This window comes from Gavialis gangeticus, unplaced genomic scaffold, assembly GCF_001723915.1.
Source record: "Gavialis gangeticus isolate Ggan-Ray unplaced genomic scaffold, GavGan_comp1, whole genome shotgun sequence".
NCBI classification, from domain to species: Eukaryota; Metazoa; Chordata; order Crocodylia; family Gavialidae; genus Gavialis; species Gavialis gangeticus.
In genome coordinates this window covers 18,392,863-18,398,383 of record NW_017728993.1, presented here as the reverse complement: position 1 = coordinate 18,398,383, position 5,521 = coordinate 18,392,863, and the positions used below count along the sequence as shown (strand labels likewise).

The 5,521-nt window shown below is 41.9% G+C and overlaps 1 long non-coding RNA gene across 1 annotated transcript in view; it reads right to left on the bottom strand.

Moving 5' to 3' along the window:
* The window catches only part of LOC109286671, a 33,627-nt gene extending 28,106 nt beyond the window's left edge, over positions 1-5,521 (bottom strand). The window contains exon 1 of the long non-coding RNA XR_002094646.1: positions 5,426-5,521. This is a non-coding gene — a long non-coding RNA (uncharacterized LOC109286671). The remainder of the gene's footprint in view (positions 1-5,425) is intronic.

Here is a 5,521-nt window from a genome sequence, read left to right as displayed (position 1 = left end):
CTATGGACATTTATACATGTGCTCCAAGAGAGGTGGTGCTTTAATTAGAATGGCTCTGAGTTCTGCTTTAATTAAAGTGCCTGGAACATTTCATGTATCAGCCTCCCTGTGCTTAAAAATAGTAGTGGGGGTGCTTTATCTATAGCTCAAATAAGCTTTAGTTAAAGCGCTCCAACTGCCATTTTTAAGTGTGAGGACGCTAATACACAAAATCCTGCAGTCTGCTGGAGTGCAGTAATTACAGGTTAATCAAGTCTGCTCCAGCCTGCTGTAATTACAGCACATCGGAATAGCCTCACTGCTCAAGTACAGACACCCTATGGTATTTATTTGCCTTCCTTTGTAACTTGCCATTGTTCTACATTTAGAGAGATTCTCAAAAATGCACCAAAGAAGATGAAGATACATCCATCTTTTACATCAACAGTTTTTCAGGGATTTGAGTACGGGGTGGAATAGGATTATACTTAAAATTAGTTTACTTAGATGCCGAATAGTTGGAATAGGAGCTGGCCCACAATGTTTTGTATTTGATGATCTAACAATTTCTTCTGGCCATAAACTCTATGACTCTACTTTCTCCACAACCAACTCTTTCCTTTGTCCACAGCTTCCACATGCAGAGAAGCATCTCCCAATTCCAGTCTAGCAAGCTGTTATCCTCATATCATTCAAATTTGTCCTCAGAATAATTTATTTTGAGATGCCCCAAAGCAGCAAGTTAATTATAAGAAGTCAGCCACATAAAAGCATATATATTTCAGCCAAATACAGCCTACTGTTGGAATAAATTTTAACTTATTTATATGTTGTTCCTAATACTTTATGCCAAGGAAACTTGAAAACAAAATGAAATGTGGAACCAAGTATGGGTATATAGTAGTTTTAAAATAACTATATTGCACAATAAGAAGGGTGTTGATAGCCCGTTCTATTCCCATGTACTTAGCTATCACTTTAAGATGTGCTGAAATATCCATTATTATATGGTAATTCCAATGATTAAAATTAATGTAAATATGGTGTTTGCAGTTTAGAGATGAAACATACAATTATACTGAGGAAAAGAATAATTATTCATCTTCTAATGACATACATATATTTGTCAGTTATAATAAGCAGATATTATGGACCATATGTATTCTTCTGATTTACCATTTTGGGTATTAACTTGTTAGCTGTGGCACCACCATGTGGACATTTACTAAAACATCTAAACAATTATATAATACCAGTAAAAGGTATCATAATTGTACAGCTATCATCTTCGAAGAAACGGTCTAAGATTCAGACATATCTTGTTCAATTTGAGTACAACATTTAAGGAAAGTTGAATAAAATATCCATTTATGAAAATAAAATAAATAAAAGAAAAGAATTAAAATATAATAGCATCTCTCTATTCAGTGTTCTTTTAACTTTTTATTTTTTTTACTTTTTTACATTTTTTTCCTGTCATATGGAAGATGAAGACAAACCCAGAAATCATCTTCTATGGATGTGAACTCACCAAAAAAGGCATTATCCAAACTAAGTAATCCAAAGCTAATAAAAATTAGAAAAAAATTAACAGACTGAAAACTTTGATAGTTAATTATGCTGCATGCTAAATCTATATCAAAGGAACATTAAAGTCACTAAACTGAGCACTCAAAATTTTATAATGCCACAGTTAAGTTTAGCCTGGCATCTCTACTGAATCTAAGCCAGGGGTGGGCAAAATGTGGCCCACGGGCCAGATGCGGCCCGCCAGGCCATTCTATCTGGCCTGCGGAGCCCCTAAAAATGTAGAAAATTAATATATATCTGCCCCTGACTGCCTGTCATGTGGCCCTCGATGGCTTACCAAAACTCAGTAAGCTGCCTTCCACCCCAAATAATTGCCTGCTCCATTTAAACACACTCATTGCCCTATTGAACAGCACAAAACCCCCTGTAAAATAGTCAAAAACAGGCTGTGCAATTGTTAAGCCCTATATAAAGCTGTTTAGTAAAAAGACTTAATTTCCTCCAAAAAATTGCAACATTTTGAAATTGCTTTCATTCCAAAAAGTTGATCTTGGAAAGAAATGAATAAATAAATAAATAACATTTGCAAGCACTGAAGCATTTTGTTTAGCCAATTTTTAAATAGTTTTGTTCCTAAAATTATGGTAAAAAACACTTGACTTCAATAAAGTCAAAACATTATATATTAAATATTACTGTTGAAAATGCATCATATATAAAAATATTTAAATTATAAAAATTGCAACAAGGCAAAATGCTTAAACAAAACTTTTGATATTACTAAAATTAAGTACAGAGGTTGAAGTGAATCATTCTGATTTTTTCCCATGGAATGTGTTGTTCAAGTCAACACGCTCATTTTGATTTTAACAGAACTTCATTTGCTATGGGAAAAATGTTTCATCATTTTTGTTCAAACAGCTCATCAGAGGTTTAAATAAAAGATCCTTTCTTTTATTTAAAAAAACCCAAAAGCAAACAACTTTGCTTCATTTACTATCTATGTACCAAATGAGGCCCAAGTTCTGTATAACAGATGTATGCATCCATGTAATGCAGTGGTTGTCAACCAGAGGTATGCATACCCCTCGGGGTACTTAAAAAGGTCATAGAGGATACACAGAATGAATGAGAAAAAATTCCTGTTTTATAGAGGTGCACCAATGCATTGGTTCCATATTGGATCAGCACTGATATAAGGAAAACTAACTGTATCGACAATTGGTCTTTTTTGGCTGATGTGCCTGATAAATGCCCTGTGCGTGCACATAGCCGCAGCGCTCCATGCAGGTGGCCAGGATCACAATCTGGCAGAATGAAGAGCAGTCAGTTCTGGCTGGTAAGCTGTTGTGAGGAAAAGGTCATGGGGGGGCTGATTGAGGACCCAGTGGTGAGGGAGGGAGTAGGGCTGGGGCAGAGGCAGGAGCTGCACAGCTGGGATGGGGTGTGGGATGGAGCTACAGCTCATCCAGGGGGTGTAGGGAGGGGGCATGGCTCCTGCTGCTGCATGTACCCCAGCAAGGGCTGGGGGTGTGTACCCCCAGATCTGCGCATGGGGAGAGGGTAGGCTACCGCTGGGATCAGGGTGGCGCCGGGCTCTTCCCAGCAGGGGGGCCGCACTGGGGTTGTGCTCGGAGCAAGCAGCAGTGGCAGCGCTGGGAGTGGGGGCTACGGTGAATTCTGGGGTGGCTGCAGCCCTCCCCCCTGTACACCCCTGTTAAAGCACTGCCGCCAGCCACCCCAAGTGCAGCCCAGCCCAGCCCCACACTGGGAAGAGCCCAGTGTTGCCCTGGCCCCAGCCCACAGTGGCAGTCCACCTTGCTCCATGCACAGATCCGGAGGCACGTGCCCCCCATACTGTCCCAGGGTGCATGCAGCAGTGGGAGCCTCCCCCCTGCGCCCACCAGACAAGTCACTTGCAGCTCCATCCTGCACCCCGTGCCAGCTGTGCAGCACCTATCCCTGCCCCAGGCCCAGCCCCACTCCCTCCCTCACCACTGGGGACTCGATCTGCCCTCCCTCCTGTTAATGGTAACATTAAACACAAAAAAATATATAAAGGAGTACATGAGCTGCAACTCTGAGACAGAAGGGGGACACTTGTTAAAAAAAAGTTGAAAAACCCTGATGTAATGGAAAACTTTCATCATACAGAGACACAGTATGACGGGAATGAGGATGCATGGATAATCTTAATTCTGGCATTTTCTAACTTTTGAATGCTTGACTTTACCACTTTAATGTTCTTTCTATTTTAGTTCTTTGTCTCTATTTTAGTTCTTTTTAAAAGCAAACTCAACTAACAGGCTCCTTCACATGGAGTTATACTAATCTATAAAGATTTGATCTGCAGCACAGACCTCTACCACTCAGCAGCGAGCCAACCAGTTGTTGCCGAGGGCAAACCGTGCAGGGGAAAGCTGGGTGTGCATACGTCTGAGAGCAGGGGAAGGGGCCCTGCAGGCTCTAGGAGCTGGGAGGCGGGGGCAGAGGTTCTGGGGGTGGGGATAGGGACTGTGCAAGTTCTAAGAATGGCGGATGGGGGTCCTGAGAGATGGAGTTGGGGGGAGAAGTTTCCATGCTGGGAACTTCTGAACAGTAGCAGCTAAGCTGCTGCCCACCTGGCTGTTGCTCTTAAAGCAACAGAACCTGGGAACTGCTTTGGAGTTCCTGGCATAGCAATGCTGCAGGAACACAGACTGCTGGGGGGAGAAGTGGGGCAATCCAGTAGGTGCCCCTCTTGCCCACCCCTAGTTACACTACTGCTACCACTTGACCTAAAGAAAGAACTAATATTTGTAGTTATGCGAACAAGCCAATAGAGGGAGCCCACACACTTTTTAGGTGGCTACACAAATCTTTTGCTAGACAGCAGAGGATAGTCAGCCGTCAGGCAACCTATGTTCTGCTTTGACTGGAGGGGAATGTAGTCTGTTACTTGTTCACAGCACAGTCAATCATGTATCTAGTACATTCATCTCGAAAGGCTGCACTCCGAAATGGATGAGACTGGATCTGTTAAAACTTGGATTATATCCTATATTCTTCCAGCTGCCAGAAGGGACCTTTCTGGCAATCTACTAGTTATGCTACTGCAATATGAAGGAAAAAGGTTACAGCCTTGTCTAAGTTTTCATAAACTGCTATATTGGGCAGTCTTTGGATCCCATATGCATAAAGCTTGCTGGAATTGGACAGCATCCAGTCACTGTCTCAGGCACATTTTTGGAACTACATATATCTGGTTCCACATCAGAGGAAGCTGGACCAGTGGTCCAACTGCTGTAAGACAAGTACTGAATCCCCAAATCTCCCCAGTGGCTTATGCACGCTGTCCCAAGCACTCCACCCTCAGGGGCTCTCCAGTTTAAATTATCACTTTTGGGGGTATGGTGTGACTGTTGAAGAAAAGAGCATTCAAATTTTGCAACAGAATTCCTGAGACACAAATAGCTTAAAAAACAGCTCAATTCATGCAATTTTCTTACCACTCTTGGGACTCTTTGGGGATTTCAGTATTCTAGGTGGTCCAACCCCCTCGCTCCTGCTCAAAGCTTGCATTTTGGCAATAGTCTCTCTCCCCTTTGTTAGAGAACATCTCTTTTTAACAACAGTTTACAACACCTTTCCCCCTTCTATCTGCTAGGGTTTTTCCATTCTCTGCATGAGTCATTCCAGTGGTAAGAGTCATCAGCAAATCAACATTTTTTGGCCTGTGCTTCCTACTGTTCTATAAGGAAAGGGCTATTCAGCTGCTCATGGCCCTCGTTGCCCTGTTTCAGTTTCTTTGATACTGTGTTCCTGCCCATAAAATGGAGGATTTAGAGTAAAGAGAGAGAATTCATGAACTCCAATGGAACTCTTAAGTTTACATCAACAGATTCCCCAAACTTTCACAGAGGAAAATGATACTTACCTGCTGTGTAAAGTAGGAATATAAGACCCAGATCAGTAATAAGGTCAACGAAGTGTAAAGAATTATCAGCATCTAACCATGAAAAAGCTGAGGCTT